At 40.0% G+C, this 25,006-nt stretch overlaps 1 pseudogene; it reads right to left on the bottom strand.

The window, feature by feature from the left end:
• Positions 1-734: 734 nt before the first annotated feature.
• Positions 735-23,178, bottom strand: LOC100617118 (metalloreductase STEAP4-like; annotated as a pseudogene).
• Positions 23,179-25,006: the final 1,828 nt, after the last annotated feature.

The following is a 25,006-nucleotide window of genomic DNA, read 5'->3' on the forward strand; positions in this document are numbered from 1 at the left end:
TTCTTTCTTTCTTTCTTTCTTTCTTTCTTCCTTCCTTCCTTCCTTCCTTCCTTCCTTCCTTGAACTTGGAACTGAAAAAAAATTTTAAGGGGAAAAGTTCAGAATCTGAAAGTACTCTATGACAGGGAAGTCCAAGAATAATTATAGCTCCAATTTTTTTTTTGTAGCACTTTTAAGGTTTGCAAAACATTTTAATGTGACCCTCATAGCAACCTTGTGAAGTGCAAGCTTCATCCCCATGTTATAGAGGAGAAAACTGAAGCTCAGAGAGGTTGAGTAATTTGTCATTGGTCACATAGGTAGTTCAGGGCAGAGTCAGGATTGATAATAATAGTAGTAGTAATAATGATAAATAATAATGCTTTTATGTAATGCATTATGGTTTGCTAAGTGTTATCTCATTTGATTCTCACAACAACCCTATGAGGCAGATGGTATAATTATTCCTATTTTATAGATGAGGAAACTGAGGCAGAGAACTTAAAACATTTGCCAAGGGTTACTTAGCTAATAATGTCTGAGGGCAAATTTGAGCTTCATGGAGTCTTCATGACTCCAAATCCAGCACTGACATCCCCTTAAAAATAATAATAACCGATTCCCAAGCCAGGCCAACCAAAAACAGAGGAAGGAACTATAGACCAATCTCCTTGATGAACATAGATTATTGAATCTTATGTTTTAATAAGAAACTAAAGTGGAATGAATGCAGAGGTTTCGGCGCGGCTCTGCTCTCACTGTGGTGTAGACTGCAAGTTAAAACAGCAGTTAGTGCACAAGTCCCAGCCGAGGAGCCCCGACCAGACAGAGCCCTGTTCTATGGCTTCCCATGTCGGAGCTTCTGCAGCTTGAGTCTCCCCTTTCACGGTCACAGCAGCCGCCCTGGCATTAAGAACAGAGTTGTGCATACAGTTACTTAGGGAGAAAGTGTCTGCATTTACTGTCAGTTGTGCACACCGCACATCTTGTAGGAAACTGCACTTGTAAAAGGCTCCCACCAAGATCAATTCTACGGGACCCTGCAGGCATTCGGGAGGAGAGGAGTCATGGGATGAGCCATGCCCTTAGCCTGTGCCAGAAGAATGCATTAAAGGGACCAGAGGCTGGGAGGCCAGGGAAGAGCGCCTGAGGATATTCAGGCAAGCCCTGCGGTGCGAGGGAAGGTCTGACTAGGGGATGGAGGTGGGACAGGATGCTGTGTGAGAAGGGAGGAGACAAATGCAATAGGGGGATGAATAACAAGATTTGGGGGACATACAGGAGAGAGAGCAGTCAAAACTGGGAAAGAGGATGTCAGGCTGAGTGACTAAAAGCATGGGAGCCCCCTCGATGATAATAATAGGGAAGGGGTGCACGAGAGAGAAATCCAGAGGCTCTGGAAATGGAAAAGCCTGGAGAGATGCAGAGATTCCATCAGCAGAGGAGGTTTGGAACCTTGGGAAAGGGACCAGCCCAGGAAGAGTCAGTTCTCTGCTCTCTCTCATCTGAGACATCTTTCCTTCCCTGAACCTGATCACAATCCTCCCAAACCAACGAGTGGAGAGAAAAGGAGCCCACAAGAAGACTTATCACAATCTCCCTTTCACTTTGACTTGAAACACCTGCTGTTCTGGGCCAAAAGCCGGAGTTCATCACTCTGAACCCCTCCAGGGCTCAGACCACCAAACCTGGGTTACCTAACTTTGGGGGGGAAGAGTTTAGCCCGCTAGGGATCCCTTTTCCCCTCTTCCCTGCTGACCCCAGTCTATCAGCCAATTCAACCTTACCCTGCATCCCCATTGTTTAGAATACATTGGTTACCCAACTCCCATTGACTCAAGGCTGAGTGAAGGGCAGTTACAGCTGAGGGGGAGAGAAGTGATCTCTCTCTCTCCCCAGATTAAAGAAGAGTGCTATTTAGAAAGACCCTGGCTGTGGGGAGTGAGCAGGCAGGCTTACGGAGGAGCCAGAGCTAGAGAGGACTGAAAGGGAGAAAGAACAGACTCACCCTCCTTCTACCTCTGGGTCCAAACTCCTCCTCCCTTTGTTCTTGCCTTGAGGGAGAGAAGACTCCATTCTCTCCCCCTCCTCTCCACCCCACCCCCACAAACCCTTTATTACAGGGGCAACAAGGTGGTTCAGTGGATAGAGAGCCATACCTGGAGATGGGATGTTCAAATCTTATCTCCAACACTTTCTAGCTGTGTGACCCTGGACAAGTCACTTAACCCTCATTGTCTAGCCCTTGGTGATAGATAAGTTCTAAGACAAAAGGTAAGGGTTAAAAAAATAGCAAAAGAAAAACTTGAAGGAGTTTATGAGAAAAATAAAATAATGAAAACTTTGATGATCAAACCCATCCATGCTTGTTTTTCCTACGATATTCACTCCTTCCAATCCAAATTAAAGGAAGAAGAAGCACTTTTAACTATCACTGTCCCAGAGCCTAAGATGGAAGGGGTGCCTGCTTCAGTCATAAGATAACATGAAGAAGAGGGGACAGATATGCTGAGAGGAGACAGGGAAGAGTTCTCAATGGTACCAATGCAGCTGCTACTAGGAGTCCCAAGTTAGGTAGCAGTTAGGTTGCAAACACCCTTGAGAGGCTAGGAAAGGGGGAGATAGCATCGTGGGTGGAGCGGGTAAAGAGTGGAAATTCTGAAGGATATTGATTGTTTGGAAATAAGCTTCACCAGTTTGCAAAGGTAGAGGGTGATGTGGGGCACCTTTCCATCTTCTTGTAAATTCCCCACCCATTGGGATCAGGTTACTACCCTTAGTCCCTGGTGTCCAGCTGCTCTGTCCCCCATCTCTGGGTAGCCCTCTGTGAATGCTGGGCACCCCTGGGTCCCTCGATCTGCACTGTATGTGTTACAGCCTGTGGCTTGTCTGTGTATTGGTACTATGTTGTGTCTGTGTCCATCAGTGTGTGGTGGGGCTGTGGTCTCTGTGAGCCTGCCCCATCTGTCTACTCTTTGTTCCATCTAGTCCTCTATTGGTGCTGTGCTCTCACTCTGTCTCTAGTTTGAGGGGTGACACCACAGAAGCTTTGGCCAATAAAGGAATGTCAACAAGAAAAAACAAACAAACAAAAAACAAAGTACATGGTTCAACTTGGATCTTCACAGGGATTGAAGAGTTAAGTCACAGATCTTTTTTAAATTATTTAATTGATTAATTTAGAGCATTTTTCCAAGATTACAAAAATTATGTTCTTTTCCTCCACTCCCCCCAACCCCCTCCCATATCCCACGCACAATTCCACTGGGTTTTACATGTAACGTTGGTCCTATTTCCATATTATTGATATTTGCACGAGGGTGGAGGGTGATCATTTAGAGATTATAACCCCAATCATATCCCCTTGACCCATGTTTGGACACAGTGCAACCCCCACTCCCTTCATCTTAAGAAGCAAGAGTTTGATATGAAGCTATATAAATGGAGATTTTGAGCCTTTGACTTCATTCCCCAGAAGTCCTTAGTATTTCCCATAATTCCCCATAATCTCTCCTGCGCCTCCACATACCTCCAGTTAAATACCAATAACATGACCTTGCCAATGTGGTATGTGGAGACACAGGAGAGATTATAGGGAATTATGGGAAATACTAAGGACTTCTGGGGAATGAAGTCAAAGGCTCAAAATCTCCATTTATACATTGCCAGATAAAGGTGTTCCCTCTTCAAGAAAGTTTGAAGGCCCCTTTGGAAACCCTGCTCTTACCCTTTTCAGAGGCCCTGGAGTCTCGTTGCTAGTATATATAGTAAAGAAGAGCGGGCTTGGAGTCAAGAAAGACTTAAGTTTAACTTTGGCCTCTAACGTTTACTAGACTCAGAATAATTCATTTGGATTCTGTAGGTTTCCATTTTGTCATCTGTGAAATGGAGAATCAAACCTCTTGTACCTACCTCCAGAGGTTTGGGTAAGGATCTTCTCTATTCAGTTACCCTTTATCTTCACTGCTACACTCAGCTCTTTGGATCCCCTTCAAATCTCCCAAACTGCATAGATCAGGACTCAAGCTAGTTGGTTGTTTTTTGGGTTTTTTTTAACCTTCTGTATTGGTTCCAAAATGGAAGAGCATTAAGGGCTGGGCAATGGGGGTGGAGTGACTTGCCCAGAGTCATACAGCTGGGAAGTGTCTGAGACAAGATTTCAATCCAGGAACTTCTGTCTCCAGGTTTGTCTCTCAATCCACTGGGTCACCTGGCTGCTCCCTGCAGCTGTTTCTTCATGATTGTAAATGCCTCCAGTAGAATAGGTACTACTTCTCTCTCCTTAGGTGCCCCTATAAGAAATGGAGGTGGAGGGGGTTGTGGGGAGCCTTCTTGGGTAAGAGGTAACACCTTTATCTGGCATCGGGCCAACCTCTTAATTGCTAAGATTTATGGCTTAGCTCTTAAATCCCTGTGAAGTTCCCAGTTGAACCAGGCACTTTGTTTCTCTTACTGTACCTGGGTCATATGTTGCCCAAGGGAAATGCTCCATATTAGATTTTATTTTTTAGCAAGTAAAAAAAAAAATCAGCTCTAAACCTCTTTCCTCTCTCTCCTCATTCTATTTCTCCTGCCCTTTATACACACACCTGTTGTTGAATCATTTCAACTGGGGGCAACTTTTTATTACCCCATTTGTGGTTTTCTTGGCAAAGATGCCAGAATAGTTTGCCATTTCCTTCTCCAGCTCATTTCACGGAGGAGGAAACTAAGGCAGGCAGGGTTAAGTTACCTGTCCAAGGCCACACAGCTAGTAAGTGTCTGAGGCCAGATTTGAACTCCTAACTTTTTTTTTAAACCCTTACCTTCAGACTTAGAATTAATAGTGGGGTATTGGTTCTAAGGCAAAAGAGCAGTAAGGGCTAGGCAATGGGGGTTAAGTGACTTGCCCAGGGTCACATGGCTAGGAAGTGTCTGAGGAAGTGTCAAATTTGAACCAAGGACCTCCTGTCTCTGGGTCTGACTCTCAATCCACTGAGCAACCCAGCTTCCTCCTGAACTCAGATCTTCTTGACACCAGGCCAGGCACACTATCCACCTAGCTGCCCTATATGTACATATATGTGCATGTATGTATACATATCTAGTATGGAACCTTGCATATGGTAAATATTTAATCTTAGATTTCATTTGAATTAATAATAATAATAATAAATAATACAATTTCTCTAGTGCATCTAGTGGTAGTTACTATGCTCAGTGCTTTATCATTTGATCCTTAAAACAGTGCTGGGAAATATGCTATTATTATGCTTATTCTATAGTTGAGAGAACTGAGTTAAAGAGAGGGTCACACAGCTAGTAAGTCTCTGCAGTGAGATTTCACCTCCTCTTTTCCTGAATCCAGGCTCCGTTCTCTGTGCCGCCTTTTCAGGAAAGAAGACGGAACATGGAGTCAAAGGACCCGAGTCTGAATCTCAACTCTTCCATTCACAACTTGTGCAATGTTGAACAAGCCCCTTCCCCTCTCTGGGCTTCAGAAAAGACCCAGAGTCAAGCGTGGAAGTTGAACTAGATAATGTGAATCCTGGGACCCCATTCAGCAATCCTGTTTGGCCTCAGGGATTCTTTCTCAGACTTGCTCATCCCAATAGGATAACTGTTCACTGTATTTTCTCCCATCTGCCCCCTTGTTTTCATTTCCTTCACAACGTTTTTGCTCTGGGTCTTTGTTTAGATTCTAAAAATGTCTTCCCAAGGGGTCTTCCTGCCTCCAATCTCCCCCATTGCCTCATGACCCTGGCATCTGTCCTTGACATTACTGACCCAGTAGTCTCCCCAATGAAGAGGTTCTACTCTGCTGCTCCAAAGTATTCAATAGCTCTTTATTGGCCAACGGATGAAGTAAAAACCTGTTAATCATTCATTCAAGGTCTCCTGAGCTCACCACCTAACTGGCATGGCTGAATTCTTGAGGGGACAAAGGGGACTGGCATGGGGTACACCAGGATGTCCACATAAGAAAAGATCCCAGACAAGGCAAGGAGCCACAATAACTCCAAGAGACTCATATTGAAAGAAGGGGATCCACCACCATAGAGGGAACAGAAAGAGTCCAAATGCAAATTTAAATGTATTCTTTTTTTTTTTTAACCCTTATCTTCCATCTTGGAATCCATACTCTGTATTGGTTTTAAAGCAGAAGATTGGTAAGGGCTAGGCAATGGGGTTGAGTGGCATGCCCAGGGTCACACAGCTAGGAAGTATCTGAGGCCACATTTGAACCCTGAACTTTCCATTTCTAAGCCTGGCTCTCAATGTATGGAGCCACCTAGTTGCCCTGAAACATATCATTCTTTAATTCATTTCCTCCATGATTTTTTCTCTACTGTAAGCAATATGTGTCTTTTTTTATGACTTGGCAAACATGGAAATATGAGGGGTGACAGGGAGAGAGAGAACATGGATGGCAAAATATTAAAAAATGAATATTAAAAAACTGTATTGACCTATAATTTGGAAAAAAATGTTATAATTTTAAAAAGATCAAGGAATGAAAATAGCTCTAAGAAACCAAACTGGGAAGACTTGATAAGTTAGATGAATAGTCAACTTCTCTGATACCCTGCCCTATTATTATATTAGTCTCTCTATATATATGTATATGTGTATATATAGTCTATATAGTCTGTCCTCTGATAGTCTTGGCATTGACTGCCAATCTGGCATTGACTTAACAACTTGTCTATAGTCTGCCTCCAATTTATTTTTTTTACAATTTTTTTTAATTTTACAAATTACTCCTCTTCATGTTCTCTATGTCTCAGCCAAATTTTGTTTCTAGTTGAACTTCAATCTTAACTTAGTCTAACCCAATCCATTTGCCCATATCACGTACCATGTCTAAAAACTACTCCTTGTGTATCAATGCTTGTTGAAATAGTTAACGTCTAATATGGATGCCACCTTTACCCTGACTTTCTCATTCCATTCTGCTGTCTTCAAGTGAATTTTCCATGTTGTAATCCATGTCGTCCTTTTATTTGTTGTTGTTGGTTTGGCTGTTTTTCAAGCATGACTGACTCTTTATGACCCCTTTTGAGGTTTTCTTGGCAAAGGTACTGGCTCTTTTTTATGCCCATGTACAAGGGGCTAACTCACTGGAGATAGTCAAGTGTAGGCTCTGCCTGACCAGAGATGGTACAAAGCAGATTTCTTGAAAGCTTAGAAGGGTTAGATGGCCCTTGGAGTTCAATTTTGCGTTTGGGAGAATTGAATTGAATGGAAATGAATTTGCATTTATTATTCCCCTCCAGGTTTGGAAATAGCAAAGTAGAATTTCAGGGGCCACATTCTTATTTCTTCTTGGGCAGAGATTTCTTCCATAGATCCCCTTTGTCTTCCTCCTCAGGGTAGGATGAGTGGGAAGCTATGGCTAGCTGCAATCAGGATGCTCCTTAGCCCCCGAGTTTGGTGCTTCTGCTCTTAGAATTGGAAAGAATTTACAAAAGTCAGCAAGAACAGTTTTTAAAAAATCATGATTGCCTTAGTGATGCCCTGGCACGCATTTGATCCCTCTAAGTTCATGTATCTCGAGTTTTTCTTTTCTTCCTGCTTTGCTTTGGTGCCCACTGAAATTCAAAAAATTCAGAAATGAAAATGGCAGGTACAAAAGTCTGTTTGCCCTCTCCTGCTAAGTGAGACTGAAGGGCAATAGGAAGTCTTAAATAGCTTAATCAGCATTTATTGAGCTAAGAGTAGTTCAGGATTACTTTTGTGGGCACCGTTCTCCCTTCTCAACAGGTTGGAACAAATTTCTTTGCAGTGGAATCTGGCTTGAGTATTTATGCAAACAAAATTTGGCCTATACGTGTGCCCATTCTTCGTCAAACCTAAGGACAGAATGTTTTGCAATTCAGAGTTCAGAGTAACAGTATGTCATGGAAAGAGCACCAGACAATGGTGTGTAGGTTTAAATCCTGGCTTACCATTGAATATCTGTGTTTCTACCTTTCCTATCTTTGCTTCGCAGCTTGTTTTTGTCTTCCATTAGTAGACTGAGCGGGTTAGATTCCGTGATCTCTGAAATCCTTTTCAGTGCCAGGATCATGATCTTAATTGCCAGAGAGGTAAAGTAAGATTCCTGGGTTTTTCCTCAGGGGATGGTATTAGAAATTCTCTAAGTAGATTCTCTGTCCATGGAAGTTGAGAATAATATTCCGAATCATTGTGTTAAGGAGTCAAAACACTGATCGTAGTTCTGTTGGTCTAATTGAACGATGACCTGATGTCCTTTGGAACTTGTCCCAGATATATCCTGGCATATATGGCAAATCTACTTAGTGTTGTCATTGGATGTAACTGATCAGGCAGTTCAACGGCATCCTGATGCTGTCGGCTTTGGTCTTGAAACTGTCCAGCCTGGAGTCTAGAGCTAAGTCAAGCTTTCAAGAGTTGACAGCTGGTTGGACACTTCTTCGTTGTGTGAGCCTGGGAAAGTCACTTCACCTCCATTGCCTCGTCCTTATCATTTTTCTGCCTTGGAACCCATACTGAGTATAGATTCTACGACAAAAGATAAGGATTAAAAAAAGAAGAGTGCACCACCTGTAAAACCTATGTTGGCTCCATGACCATCTCAGGAGAGGAGTCTGTGTGAAAATTTGGAGTGCAAAATTCAAAAAGAAGTATATTATAAACTGTTTTTATATGCAATTGGGAGGGAATGACATATTTCTTTTTTTAAAAAAGACTTGACAAGGAATGAAACCAAGAATTTCTTTATCCTCGATCCCTTGGTTCACCCCCCTCAACACTGATTTAGCAGCATTTCAGGTCTCTGAAGGATTCCTACCCAGTGTCCATGGTCACCTTCTGTGGTAAGTCCATTTGATAGCCTCTAAGATAAAACACAAGCTCTTTATCTTGGCATTCAAGGCCCTACATAATACTCCTCTCAGTACAAAAGAACATAAACTCCTTGAGGAGAAGGACTTTTTCATTCTTATCTTTGGATGCTTAAAACTTGAACAGTGAAAGGCGTTCTGTAAGGACATGATGCATTCTTGTAGATTGATTCATCTGGTTTTGGCCAGTCCTAGGCAGAGTTCTCCCACACTGCACACTAGTCCACCATGCCCTGAAGGGGCTCCTCCCATAATTCTACCTGTGTAAAGTTTGATCTTTCTTCAGTCTCACTGAGTATCCCCTCTCCCATGAAGCCTTCCCTGATCCTTCCAGATTCCCAGTGATCTCCCTCCCTCAAAGGTTCTTATACTTCTTTGCCGAAAATGATCTCCTTTCTTCCTATCAGACTCTCCTGTGAATAATGCATATATGGGTCCATGACACATTTGTAGGGTCATGAAATAAATGTAAAGCTGGAAAGGACCTCAGGGTCTGCCTGCTCTAAGACCCTCATTTTCTTATGGAGGAAAATGATCCCCAGGAGAGTTAAGTGACTTTTCCAAGCAGGTAGTACTCATTTTAAGCAGAGTTTGAACCCAAGTCCTCTGACTCAAGAGCCAAGGTTTTTTCTAATATACCACACATTTTCTCCTGCTAGATTATTCATTTCTTGACTTTTACCTTTGTGTCTTGATTGTATGTGCTTAATAAATGGTTAATGATTCCTGTTGCATTAAAACTTTATTGATGCATCCTGTGGTTCACTGTAAACTGAAGGATACTAGGAGAAACACTTTCCTGGCTTGGCTATCAAAGGATTACTGGGAGGCTCTGATTTTACAGTATTTATTTATTCATTCATTTATTTATTTATTCATTCATTCATGTATTTATTTATTTATCTATTTATTTATTTATGCATTTATTTATTTATTCATTCATTCATTTATTTATTCATTCATTTATTTGTTCATTTATTTATTTATTCATTTATTCGTTTATTTATTTATTTGTTTGTTTGTTTGTTTATTTATTTATTTATTGTTACTTATGGGCTCAGGGGATTTTATGGTTATTTGCAACTCATATTTAAAGAGTTTTTGTTTTGTTTTTTAGTTGTGCTAAAGTGGAACTGGGACCTTTACCTGAGACTAAAACCCTCCCAAGCAGATCTCGTTATCTCCAAGCAGAAAGATTGCTTGCAGCTAAGTGGTTCAGTGGATAGAGTGCCAGACCTGGAGACTGGAGGTCCTGGGTTCAAATGTGACCTCAGACACTTCCAAGATGTATTACCCTCAATTGCCCAGCCTTTACCATTCTTCTGCCTTGAAACCCATACTTAGTATTAGGTAAGGAATGAAGGTGTGAGGAGATAGAAAGAAAGGATGCTTAGTTCCAAAGGCTTTGGAGTTTTCCTCAAATCACTGAAGAGGGACTGGGGCAAGTAGAGACCTCAAGAGAAAATTGCTTCCTGATCCAGCTAAAATGACCTCTTGGGACACTCTGTTCTTTTGTAAATTCATAGATTGTTGGTACTAGAAGGGACTGTCTAGCTTGCTCATTTTACAGATGAGGAAACTGAGGACTAAGGAGATAAAGAGATTTGAGTAAGGTCACAAAACAAGTTAATCACAGTGCTAGGACTAGGAGCCGGTTCTCCTGATTCCCACATTCAATACCCTTTTTTACCTTTCTACATTTTTTAGTTTGCAGATTCATCCTCTTAAAATTTCTATGCTCTGGGGGCCAAAGAGCTTTCCGGCAGTGGTCAGAATCTAAGTGGGTCATTTGTTCCCAGATCAATGACTCTCAATTTTAGGCGATCTAACTCTTGCAAAATGAGAAAGCAAAAATTGAAGAGGGTATTATTCTATTTTTCTCTGTCATTTAAAAAAAAAAAGATGTTCTTAGTGTCAGTCAGACATAATGAAAAATTCAGGAAAGAAAACAGAAAAAAAAAATTCAGCTCACTTCACTTGGTCCCTGTGTTATGGAAAGTACATTTATTTAGCATGGCTTATTCTCATTTAGGGGTGTGGGGAAACAATGTGTTTCCTTGTTCCTTTATACATCTCATCTGATGACATGAAAGATTTACCCCCCAACCTCCCTAGCTCATTTATATCCAAGCGCTGACTAATTTAGAATTCCATGCAAACATATGTGAATTTAATAACCTTAGCAGAGAGAAAAACAAGATAAAAATCAAAACCCAGGGTGAGGACAATATCATAGCTCTAAGTCAGGGAGCCTGTCACTTTTAGGCGGATATAAATATTTATGATAGCTCATGAGGCCACTGACTGTATTTGGCAAGGGAAGATTTTTTTCTTTACTCATAGCTTTGTTCTCGAAATACAAATTTTATTGGTTAAACAAGTGTTTTTGGAAGCTTTACCTAAAGGTAGGGATTAGGAAGCAATTTAATAAATACTAATATTTCATTCATTCACTTTATTAGCATTGTGGGAGATAGAAAAAACATTTAGAATTGCATTAGCAATTCTAATTCTTAGCAGGCAGAATTTGGGGACCATTTTACTGTTAATAATATTACAAACTTAAATAAAAATAGTCAGAGCTTAGATTTAAAAATATATATAGCTTATAATAAATATAGGAAAATGAATACAAGTTTCATGAGTTTATAAAAGAAGCACAAAGGAAGCTAAGTGGGGGTGAAGAATGTTATTTCCTCATTGGGAGTTAGCTGTATACTCAACCCTCAGATCTTTTATATTGTTCCAGATAACTACCCCTCCAAGTCTCCCTGTCTCAGAAAATTGTCATTCACATCTTTCCATACATCTTCCTTTCCTTTCTCCCTCTCTCCCTCTATATCTCTTTCTCCCTTCTTCCCTCCCTCTCTCTTTCTGTTTCTCTTTCTTTCTTTCTTTCTTTCTTTCTTTCTTTCTTTCTTTCTTTCTTTCTTTCTTTCTTTCTTTCTTTCTTTCTTTCTTTCTTTCTTTCTTTCTTTCTTTCTTTCTTTCCTTCTTTCCTTCTTTCCTTCTTTCCTTCTTTCCTTCTTTCCTTCTTTCCTTCCTTCCTTCCTTCCTTCCTTCCTTCCTTCCTTCCTTCCTTCCTTCCTTCCTTCCTTCCTTCCTTCCTTCCTTCCTTCCTACCATTTGTTGTCTCATTCTCACCACTCAAGAATAACAAAAATGTTTGTGGTATCTTAAGATCTAAAAACCACTTAATATAGATTATCTTATTTGAACTTCACCAACCTTGTCACCTCCGAGGGGTCTCTCCTTCATACAGAAAAATATTGATCTCAAAAGGGTACCCACAGGATTTATTCTTCCTGTTTCTTTTTCTATATGAGAGAAAGGCTGAGTTTCAGTGGGCAGACGATGGCTCCTCTAGTCCAAGAATCCTGTCATCCAAGTAAGGTAAGAGGATTTGGAATTCTTCAAGGCTGCAGACTAGGAGATATTTCCAGACTTCTCTCTCATTTTTTTTAAACTCTCTCTCATTGTTTTTTAAATTCGGTATAAGCCAGAAGTTTGTGAAAAAGAGGAACTAAAACATTTCTTCTTGTAGTTTGTGGAAATGAGAAAAATGTTTTAAAATTAATAAGGCAGTCCTAGGCTAAGTAATATGAAATTGGTAGAGAGAAAATTAAGTGTTTCTGACTAGGTTATTTGTTTAAGAGGTTATGCTCTCTTAGAAACTGATTTTTTTTGAGTTTTTTTAGCTCATTATGAGGGAAAGAAGACTTCAGGAATAAATAAAATGAGTTTTGTTTTGTTTTTTTATGGTTCAGGTTTAGAATTTTGTGTGTGGATCTATGTTTGGGCAAGAAGTTTTGGGGAAGGTGAGTCAGAGGGTTAGATTCAGTGGCCAGAGGATCCCTGGCTAGGTCTATACCTGGGGGACATTCACATTGCATTGAAATTATTGAAATTGTTCCCACTCACATATTTAGTTTAATGTAGTGTGTGTGTGTGTGTGTGTGTGTGTGTGTGTGTGTGTGTGTGTGTGCATTTTGCGGTGTACTGCAGGAGAACTGGAACTTCCAAGGGGACCAGAGTGCTGGTCTCGTGGCCAAAGAAACTTTGCAAGCATTTCTCAGCTTTAACTCCTTGATTAGGGTGTTCCTGAGAAACCCTTGCCAAGATTGGCATTTGGAGTGCTCAACCCCCCAGCAAACATGTTATTTTTTCATGTGACACATAGGGTCTAGGGCGCATGAAGGGTTAATGTTTCTTCTTGACAAGCTTTGTGACCCTTGACGGGTGGGATGCCTCCCAATAGGGGCTCTAGACTTTCAAGGGGACCTATTCCAGAAGGCTCCCCCCTAGACAGATTTTTAAAATCTTGGCATAATGGAGCTCTTCCTATTGCATGAGGAAAAGATAGGGACAAACCTATTATGTATTGTTTTCTTTGATCTAAAACCCTTAAGAACTTCTGGCCAAAATTTGGAACCCAAAATTTTATGATTAAATTAGAAACCCTTAGAGAAACAAGAAAATTGGAAACAACTTGAATATTTAGGAGATTAGAAAATCTGGTTGAGCAAGAAAGTAAGAAAAATTGAGCAGGAGGAAGACGTGAAGAAAAATAATTTTGGATTTCAAACTGGGACCATTTTTGCAAACCCCTTTAGCCCCTCCTTTCTTTTCTGACACTGGAGAGGGGAAGAGCAGTGCCCAAAATCAGGAACCCAGCAAATGCCTGGCTGAGAGTACAGTTTCTGGGAACATTGCCAAGATATGGGTGGAGAACAAAGTTTAGCCCAGAATCAGGCAAAGAGTGCAGACTAGGCATTATTGATGAGACCCCCCTCAGATTGGGGTGATAGAAACCACTAACAGAGTCGTGGCAACCCCAGGAGGGGTCAGGACCTGGCCATTACAAGATCCAGGATGGGATTATAACACTGTTGGGAACAGAATAGTTCATCTGATACCAGAAATAATCTAAAATGGGGAATGAAATTATTTTCAAAATGTCCAGAAAACTATAGCAAGTTTCAAGAGACTGCAGGACGATGAGTCACCTATAAAGTCTTATGACAGGCTGTATAAAAGTGCCAAGAGATTCACTAGGCTAGATCCTATTAAACATAGGATGGCAGAGTAATCAGTGTGGCATTTGTAAACCAGTCTCTCCCACACATTAAGGAGTATTTCCTGAAGTACTGTCCAGGCTGGCATGAGAAGTCTATAGGTGAATTGAAGGCTATAGCTTTGTATATGTTTGAAGGAAAAGATGAAGTGAAAGATAGGGAAGCTGCTTTCAAGGCCAGGACAAAGTTCCAAGGCAGTTTTAGCTCCTCTTCAAGAAAGACAGTGGTCTGCAGTAGGTCATGTGCAGAAAGAGTGTTGTCAGAGAAGGTAGGATTTAGTAGATGAGAACTTTAGGAATAGAAGTGTAGCTGCTTAGGTGGAAAACAATAACAGAAACTGACCACAGAATAGAAGTTGGAATCCACAAATTCAGAGTTGGAAACCCAAATACAGGGATTGGGATTTGCAGAACAGAGATACTGATCCCCAAAATAATGAGACTTCTCCAGCATAACAGGGGCAAAGGAAGGGCAGGTTCAGAGGCAGGCTCTGAGACTCACGGGGCAGACTTTCCAGCTGCCAAGAATGATTTTGAAAACTGCAGTTTCAGTTCCAACCTGTTCTAGCCTCTCCCTTTCCCCAAGTGGGTTTGTAAGTGTTACGGTTACTTGTTTAATTGATAAAGGAGTTTCACTATCTGTTCTTAAATACATTTCTATGGATAAAGGAAATATAGTTAAGAAGATGAATGTGGTTGGAATAGATGGTAAAAATCAACAAGTCTCCTTATGGTAATCTCTAGAAGTGAATATAGGTTCAATGACAATAATGCATTCTTTCCTATGTATACCCCAATCACCTGCCAACTTTTTGGGTCAAGATTTACTGTGTGAACTAAATATTGTCATTCATTGTTTGTCGGATAAGCTTGTATTGAATGTACCTGATGAAAAATTGTTAACTCTTGTTTTTGTAAATGTTTTAAGTGAATACTGTACTAAGGTTTTATCTAATACCTCCTCTGAGAAGGATAATAATTTGCCTTATTTCTCTATTCATGATTCTTTGCCTCAAGAGGTTTGGGCGACTTCCTTTACTGATGTTGGGTTGTTAAAACCAGTTATACCAGTTTCTATTGCTACTCGAGGAGGGAAACCACCATCTGTGCCTCAGTACCCTCTATCTAAAGAAGCAATTGAGGGAATTGCTCCCATAATTGATTCATTGCTTAAACAAAGAATTGTTGTTCCATATAGATCTGAAGTCAATGCTCCTATAATTCAAGTAGAAAAAAAAAACCTAAACTTGGCACTGAAGGTAAGCCAATATATATATATTGATTTGTCCAGGATTTGAGAGCAATTAATAACTATGTGATTCCTCTACACCCTGTTGTGTCTAACCACACAACTATTGGGTCCTTTATTCCTTGTGGTGCAACTTGTTTTTCTGTTTTTGATCTATGTGCAGCCTTCCATTCTATTCCCATTAGGCCAGAATCTCAATACCTGTTTGCATTTACCTGGCTTGGTCATCAATACACCTTTACAAGGCTTCCAGGGATTTGGCAATTCTTCCAACTTTGTCTACCATCACTTTGGAAGACTACTTTGATTTAATATGTATATGACTTTCTCCTAGCTTCACCAGATCAGGAAACCTGTTGTTGTCATTTGGTTCAAGAGCTTGCTCAAAAGGGACATAAGATTTCAAAGAACAAGGTACAGTTGTGTAAGTCACAAGTAGAATATTTGGGTTTTATCTTGTCACCAGGCAAAAGAATGATTACACCAAAGAGAGTTCAGGCTTTGCAGAATCTATCCATTCCTAAGACTAAGAAGCAAGTATGAGCAATATTAGGAGCAGCAGGTTATTGTCATGCCTGAATACCAGCCTATTGGGAAATTATTAAGCCTTTCACTGAAGTGACAAAGAATTTGGTCACTGAGCCTTTGGAGTTGTCACCAGAACACCTTGTGGCTCTGAGGGAGCTAGCCAAGGCACTATTGACTGCACCCACCCTTCGATTTCCTAACTACTCTAAGCATTTCACTTTGTATGTCCAAGAGAGGTGGGAGGTAGCATTTGGAGTTCTTTTTTTTTTCTTTTAAATATTTTATTTATCATAAACCTAATCAAATACATTTTAATACACAAAGGAAAAAGATGAATATGGCATGATAAATTTGTTATGTATAGTTTATCTATCAAAATGTATATTAAATTTATCATGGTAGAAACAAAATTGTTCTGTTCATGTTTCCTTCCAGACTTGTTTTTCTTTGTATTTTTATAATATCAACCCATTCTCCTTTCTTTTCCTTTTATAAAATTCTGTTTCTGTTTCTTCCTCCAGTATTATTTCTTCTTGGCCATTGTCATATTTAACTGCTTTAGAATCATCCATACTCTTTGATCATCACATTACCCTGAATCTTAGCACTTTAGAATTTGGAATGGAGCTTGATGGCCATCTAATCCAACAATATTTGAAATAAAAAGTCCCCTCCATAGTCAATCAACAAACACTTATCAGTGCACCTAGATGGTTCAGTGGATAGAGAGCCAGGCTTGAAGACAAAAAAAAAATGGGTTCAAATGTGGCCTCAAATATTTCCTAGCTATGTGACCCTGGGCAAGTCACTTAACCTTAATTGCCTAGCCCTCACAGGCCTTCTACCTTGGAATTAATATCAAGTCTAAAACAGAAGGTAAGAATTTAAAAAATGAACATTTGTTAAAAGTTTTCAATGTGAGAAATTAATAAATCAAAGTTATAGAACTATTGAACTAATAAACAAGACTAGAAGCTGGTACTTTGAAAAAACAGACAAAATAGGCAAAGTACTGGTCAATCTAATTAAAAAAAGGAAAGAAGAAAGGCAAATTAACAGCATCAAAGATGAAAAGGGGGACATCACCTCCAATGAAGAGGAAATTAAGGCAATCATTCAAAACTACTTTGCCCAACTATGTGGCAATAAATGTACCAATCTAGGAGATATGGATGAATATTTACAAAAATATAAATTGCCTAGACTAACAGAAGAAGAAATAGATTTCTTTTTTTTTTTTAACCCTTACCTTCCGTCTTGGAGTCAATACTGTGTATTGGCTCCAAGGCAGAAGAGTGGTAAGGGCTAGGCAATGGGGGTCAAGTGACTTGCCCAGGGTCACACAGCTAGGAAGTGGCTGAGGCCAGATTTGAACCTAGGACCTCCCGTCTCTAGGCCTGGCTCTTAATCCACTGAGCTACCCAACTGCCCCCAAGAAATAGATTTCTTAAATAATCCCATATCAGAAAAAGAAATCCAAAAGGGCATCAAAGAACTCCCTAAAAGAAAATCCCCAGGGCCTGATGGATTCACAAGTGAATTCTATCAAACATTCATAGAATAGCTAATCCCAATACTATACAAACTATTTGACATAATAAGCAAAGAGGGAGTTCTACCAAACTCCTTTTATGACACAAACATGGTACTGATTCCAAAGCCAGGCAGGTCAAAAACGGAGAAAGAAAACTATAGGCCAATCTCCCTACTGAATATAGATACAAAAATCTTAAATAGGATACTAGCAAAAAGACTCCAGCAAGTGATCAGAAGGGTCATCCACCATGATCAAGTAGGATTTATACCAGGGATGCAGGGCTGGTTCAATATTAGGAAAACCATCCACATAATTGACCACATCAACAAGCAAACCAACAAGAACCACATGATTATCTCAATAGATGCAGAAAAAGCCTTTGATAAAATACAACACCCATTCCTATTAAAAACACTAGAAAGCATAGGAATAGAAGGGTCATTCCTAAAAATAATATAAACAGTATATATCTAAAACCATCAGCTAATATCATCTGCAATGAGGATAAACTAGATGCATTCCCAATAAGACCAGGAGTAAAACAAGGATGCCCATTATCACCTCTATTATTTAACATTGTACTAGAAACACTGGTAGTAGCAATTAGAGAAGAAGCAATTAGAAGAAAAAGAAATTGAAGGTATTAAAATAGGCAATGAGGAGACCAAGTTATCACTCTTTGCAGATGATATGATGGTCTACTTAAAGAATCCTAGGGAATCAACCAAAAAGCTAGTCGAAATAATCAACAACTTTAGCAAAGTTGCAGGTTACAAAATAAACCTGCATAAGTCATCAGCATTTCTATATATTTCCAACATATTTCAGCAGCAAGAATTAGAAAGAGAAATCCCATTCAAAATCACCTTAGACAAAATAAAATATTTAAGAATCTATCTGCCGAGACAAACACAGGAACTATATGAACACAACTACAAAAAACTCTCCACACAATTAAAACTAGACTTGAACAATTGGAAAAACATTAACTGCTCATGGGTAGGATGAGCCAATATAATAAAAATGACCATCCTACCCAAGCTTATTTATCTATTTAGTGCTATACCCATTGAACTTCCAAAAACAAATTTTTTTTTTACTGACTTAGAAAAAAAACCATAACAAAGTTCATCTGGAAGAACAAAGGGTCAAGGATATCCAGGGAAATAATGAAAAAAAATACAAAGGAAGGTGGCCTTGTAGTCCCAGATCTCAAACTCTATTATCAAGCAGTGGTCATCAAAACAACCTGGTACTGGCTAAGAGACAGAAAGGAGGATCAGTGGAATAGACTTGCAGTAAGTGACCCCAGCAAGACAGTATATGAGAAACCCAAAGAGCCCAGCTTCTGGGACAAAAACCCACTATTTGACAAAAATTGCTGGGAAAACTGGAAGACAGTGTGGGAGAGATTAGGTTTGGATCAACACTTCACACCCTATACCAAGATAAACTCAGAATGGGTGAATGACTTGAACATAAAGAAGGAAACTATAAGTAAAATAGGTGAACACAGAATAGTATACATGTCAGACCTGTGGGAAGGGAAAGACTTTAAAATCAAGCAAGACATAGAAAGAGTCACAAAATGTAAAATAAACAATTTTGATTACATCAAATTAAAAAAGTTTTTGTACAAACAAAACCAATGTAACCAAAATGAGAAGGGAAGCAACAAATTGGGAAACAATTTTCATAACAAAATCCTCTGACAAAGGTCTCATTACTCAAATTTATAAAGAGCTAAATCAATTGTACAAAAAATCAATCCATTCTCCAATTGATAAATGGGCAAGGGACATGAACAGGCAGTTTTCAGGCAAAGAAATCAAAACTATTAATAAGCACATGAAAAAATGCTCTAAATCTCTTATAATCAGAGAGATGCAAATCAAAACTACTCTGAGGTATCACCTCACACCTAGCAGATTGGCTAACATAACAGCAAAGGAAAGTAATGAATGATGGAGGGGATGTGGCAAAGTTGGGACACTAATTCATTGCTGGTGGAGTTGTGAACTGATCCAACCATTCTGGAGGGCAATTTGGAACTATGCCCAAAGGGCGATAAAGGGCTGTCTGCCCTATGACCCAGCCATAGCACTGCTGGGTTTTTACCCCAAAGAGATAATAAGGAAAAAGACTTGTACAAGAATATTCGTAGCTGCGCTCTTTGTGGTGGCCAAAAATTGGAAAATGAGGGGATGCCCTTCAATTGGGGAATGGCTGAACAAATTGTGGTATATGTGGTATATGTGGTATATGGAATACTATTCTGCTCAAAGGAATAATAAAGTGGAGGAACTCCATGGAGACTGGAACAACCTCCAGGAAGTGATGCAGAGTGAGAGGGGCAGAACCAGGAGAACATTGTACACAGAGATTGAAACACTGTGGCACAATAGAACATAATGGACTTCTCCATTAGTGTCAATACAATGTCCCTGAACAATATGCAGGGATCTAGGAGAAAAAAACACTATCCACAAGCAAAGGACATATTGTGGGAGTAAAAACACCGAAGAAAAGCAACTCTTTGACTACAGGGGTTGAGGGGACTGAATGAAGAGAGACTCTAAATGAACACCCTAATACAAATACCAACAACATGGAAATGGATTTGAATCAAGGACACGTGATATCCAGTAGAATCATGTGTCGGCTAGGAGAGGGGTAGTGGGAGGGGGGGAAGGAAAAGAAAATTATCTTTGTTTCCAAGGAATAATGTTTGAAAATGACCAAATAAAATAATGTTTAAATTGGAAAAAAAAAGTTTTCAATGTGCTATGCATATAGTAGGTACAGGAGACACAGTAGAACCTTATGCTAAACAAATTGTTATCCAGATCTTCCATGATGACTTTTTATTAGAAGAGTTTTCATAACTCTCATTATTAGGATATTTCCCTTGACATCAAATCATACCTTGAACTTTTGCACCTTCTACTCATTATTCCAGAGACAGACTGGCCTGGGCTTTAACCAATAACTGATAATTTAATTTCCAGGGTAAGCACTTATACCTCAGAAATTGTCAAAATGCTACAAATCATGCTTTTGATTGATTGTTTTGTTGATTATTTAAGACTTAAGAAAGTGATGGGAAAAAAGGTTAATAATATAGATCAGATTTTAAAATGTTTCCCTCTCCCCCAAAGCTGGTTGTTAAAACATTACTACATCCCTATATTGCTCCTAGTTTCTTCCTCTGCTTTCTGGAGATAAGAACTTATCTGTCTAATTCCTTTTCTACATGTTGTTTGGTCATTTTCCAGCCATGTCAGACTCTTTCGGACACCATTTGGGTTTGTTTGTTTGTTTTTTGTTTTTAAAGATAGATATTGTAGTGTTTTGCCATTTCCTTCTCCAACTCATTTGACTGATGAGGAAACTGAGGCTAACAGAGTTAATTGATTTGTGTGGGATTACACAGCTCATAAGCATCTGAGGCTGGATTTGAACTTGGGAAGAGTGGTCTACCTGACTCCAGCCCCAGTGCTCTATCTACTGCATCACCCAACTGGGCTCCTTTTTCTACATGAGAGCCCTTCAGAAACCTGAGGGCATCTGTCATCTCCCACCGGTCTTCAAGTTTGTAGACTCACAAACCACCAGTCCTTCAACTAATCCCTAGATCCAGCATTTCTGCATTTTCTTTTTACCTTTCATTGTTTACCATAAGAATGAGTGTTGATAAGGTTATAGGAATAATCACCACTGTGGATTGTGTAATAAGAAAATATTACATGTTGTCAGCCCTGAATGAATTGGACATGTACATATAATGAAACACACTGAAGCAACAAGCACAACTTGATCCATGATAAAACAATACCAGGTTGTTTATCTGGCTCCACCTCATCTTGATTTTATGGGGAAGGGAGGGAAGAAGAGAGGGAGTTTCTTCTTCCGGCTCCTTCTTGAGTATTGAGTGTTTCTATATTCATGAAGTCTTCTGCCTTCCATGAAGGCTTTTCTTCAGTGTTCCCTAATACTGGGGTCCTGTTAAGTTCTTAAAAACTAAGCCAGCAAGGCACAAATTTGGGCAGGTTCTCTCAAGCTAGAAAGGGTTCTAGTAGGGACTTCTTCATGGACAAGGGATATATTATATGAGGGTTATTAATGGATAAAACAAGAAATACTCAGTGCCAGAGAGGCTTGTTATTAGATTTTGATTTCTTTTTTCATAGCAATTTATGAAGACCATCTAGGTATTAGTGGTAGGTGGGATGGAGAAAGTAGAGGTCACAATGTGGCTCAGAAGAGGGATCTCCCATTTGTCCAATGAAATCATGGAACCTTTGAAGTAAATTGACTCATTCCTTGAAACTGAAGTTGATCAAACTTTTCAGCTATTATATTCCAGCATCAAAACTTAAGTTAAGAAAGAATGAATCTCCTCTTCCAAAAGTCCAATGGTGCCTTGGTTCCTTCCTACCAAAATGTCCTCTCCTGTCTACTCTTTATATCTCTAGAGAGAGGAAAAGAGGGAAGGCTTACAGAGGAACACACTCCAGAGTTTCATTCAAGGCCATTGCTGGGGAATTCCCAGGTGATGGGTTGGTAGCTACCTCACACCTCAGTTTTGCCATTTTCTAACTGGGCCTTTGAGGAAACTTTGGAGTTTCTTTCCCAGCCTTGTTGGATCTGTGTAAGTGGCCTATCGAAACACAGAATTATCAAGATGAACTTCAGGACCAGCACCATACAAGGGATGATGAGACTTAGTACATAGACTGAAGGGAGGTGTCACCTGAGAATTAAAGAGCTGAGAAATCTTTTTCCACCATAAATGAGGGTATGTGCTGTACACAGGACTAATGTCAAGCAGCCAAGTTTGGACTGGACAAATCAGAACTTCCTCCAGCTGACCAGGTTGCTGACTGATGGCAAGGAAGTGATTCCCAAAAGGACAAATGAGAAAAATCCCCAAATGCCAAGGGCTAGGTAAGAGTAATTGAGCCAGCCAGAAGTTGTGTTAAAAGGTTCAGTATTATTAGTTTTTATCTGGTCAATGAATTTGCTGTTCAACTTCCATCACATGTATTGGCAGATGGGTATCACCAGCGTGTACAGGACATGGAGGAAGGCAAAGGTCAATACCACAAGTCCAAGTTGTTTAGCAGAGCATTCAGTGATCAAGCCATTTTGGAAAGCAGCTATATTTGGTACCTTGGTATAATTTCAAAATGGCAGCAATGATCCCAGGGAGGTAAACCAGGGCAAGAAGATTGAGAGCCATCCCTGGGAAGATACAATTTGGAACAGAAATGGCCAAGAGAAATGAAAAGTGTTGTTTTTTTTTTTCATTAATGTAGGGGTAGATGATCTCTCTTATCACACAGTAAGCAAAATAGAAAATACATAAGGCAGCAGAGAGGTATAGAGGAAATTTCCACATTGGGAAGAGCTGCAGGGGGTAGTTTTCAATCTCTCTGGCTGCCGTGAGAGTTCCTTGATCCACTGGAGTAAGCCCAAGTGTACAGCCAACATCCATCACCCTCTGCTTAGATGCTTTGTCATCTCCATAGACAAATACCTGCCTGCTTGCATCCAGGGTGCCTGACTGGAGAGCCCAGTCTGAGACTTTGTTAAATGCTTTCACAATTGTGGCTCTTGGCTCCATTTAAGTGAGATATGCTGCATTGGATTCAGGATACTGATCAATTTTAAGGTTGCTGCTGACGTCCACCAACATTTTTCCTTGTTGTTCCTCAGCTAATTCTGTAAGAAAATCATAATGTTCTCTGTGGATTGCTATGATGATCATGTCGGAACCCTAGGCAGCTTCTGCATAGCTCAAGACATTCATTCCTTTGGGGAGCAGATCGGACATCTCAGGGTTTTGACTGCCAAAGACCACAGAGTAGCCCCATTGGAACATCTTATTGCCAATTGACCTTGCAAAGTGTCCCGTTCCAAACACACACAATGTATCTTGGTTGGGTGGAAAGTTCCGGTTCATGTCAAGAGATTTCTCATTGGAAGAGTTTTTCTCTATAACTGTGAGAGGAGCCAGGCTTCCAAGTTTGTAACTTTGTGGCAGGCAGCTTGCTGCTGCTAGCAACTGTCGGAAGCAGCCCGAGGTGGGGAGGGTTTGCTACTCAGTCGCATCTGGAGTTCTAACTCAAACTTTTGCTTTTTCTCCAAAGACCTGTAGCTTACTACTCAGCTCAGTTAGACACTGTAGCAGCAGGAGCGCCTCCCTATCTGCATACAGTGGCTGAAGCTGCTCTGCTAGACCTTAAATCATTAGACCTAATGTTGGAATGTCCTTTGATGGTCCAGTGCTCCCATGAAGTTAAGGCTGTATTGATAAGACACAGAACACAAGCATTTTAAGTGACTCTATTAGCATATGAGAATATCACCCTAAAGAGATGCAACGCCTTAAATCCTTGCACATTACTCCCAGACCTTCCTGTGTCAGGAGAACCTTTCCATAGCTATGACCTATCAGAAAGACCACTTCAGGATTTGTTGGACATTCCTCTGGAAAATCCTGAGCTTGATGGTTCTTCCTTTGTTGAACAAGGCTGTCATTTTACTCAGGCAGCCATGGTTACAGACTATGAAATCTTATTGGCAGTCTCTTTGCCTTCTAATCAGCTCAAGCTGCTGAATTTATCACTCTAACAAAAGATTATTTCTTATCCAAAGGAAAGACTATTAACATCTACTCAGATTATCTTTATACTATTAGAATATGTCATGCCACTGGAATGTTGTAGTTACAAAGGGGCTTTCTCACCTCCACCAGAAAACAGGTAGGCCACTCTGATCTGATAAAGGACTTATTAGAAGCTATACAACTGCCCAGATCCTTGGCCATCTTACATTGTTCAGCACACAAAAAGGAAAGTGATCCCATGTCCAGGGGAAACAAAAGAACTGATTTAGCTGCTATCAGCAGCCAAGGATCACCATAATGCTGGCTACTCCAGAAGAGGAACCTGATACAGATAAAGATTCTGTTCTACCTAAAGGAAATTGGCCAGGAATCATCTTTGAAGACAAGGAAGTGGACAGTTGGATTAAGCAGTATGATGCTAAGCAGGTATCAGAGATCTGGGTAAGTAGTGAGGAAGGCAAGCCATTTCTTCCAAAAAAAAATGTTAGCAGCAGGCCTGTGTTTGGTACTACATGCAGGTGGTCACTATTGTGCACAAGAAATTGTGGATACAATAAGAAGGGACTGGATAGCATCTAAAATCACATTGGTAGGTTCTCAGAAACATTGTAGGTTGTCCTGAATGTCTGGCTTTTAATCAACATGTTTTTAGAAAGGTTGCATTTGGTGGTGGATAAACCTTCTAGTTTATCTCCCATTTGAAGCTTTACCAATTGGTTTTATAAATATGCCCAAAGTTGCTCAATAGAAACATTCCTTGGCTATTATTGATCATTTGACTCATTGGGTAGAAGTTCTTCCTCCCTCAAAGGCAGATGCTGCTTTTGTTATCGATTGTCATGTTTCTTCTTATGAAGTGTTACTTGGTCATATGCTTCTAAAGACCAAACCCTTTGTTACTGTATATACTTCTATGTTTTGGAGTGACATGACAATTGCCAAGGATCTTAGAAATATTGCTACATAGGTTAAAGGAATTGCAGCAAATGGGAACTAGTGTTCAATCAGGCCATACTGCTTATGAACTACATCATTTTCAACATGGTGATTTTGTCTATATTAAAAAAATTTCAATGGAATGTACATACAGTCATATGGGACTTAGCTGTTCCTTTAAGGCTCAGGCATATTCTACTACCCAATTAGATGGTATAGATCTGTT

The sequence above is a fragment of the Monodelphis domestica genome, chromosome 8 (assembly GCF_027887165.1).
Source record: "Monodelphis domestica isolate mMonDom1 chromosome 8, mMonDom1.pri, whole genome shotgun sequence".
NCBI classification, from domain to species: Eukaryota; Metazoa; Chordata; class Mammalia; order Didelphimorphia; family Didelphidae; genus Monodelphis; species Monodelphis domestica.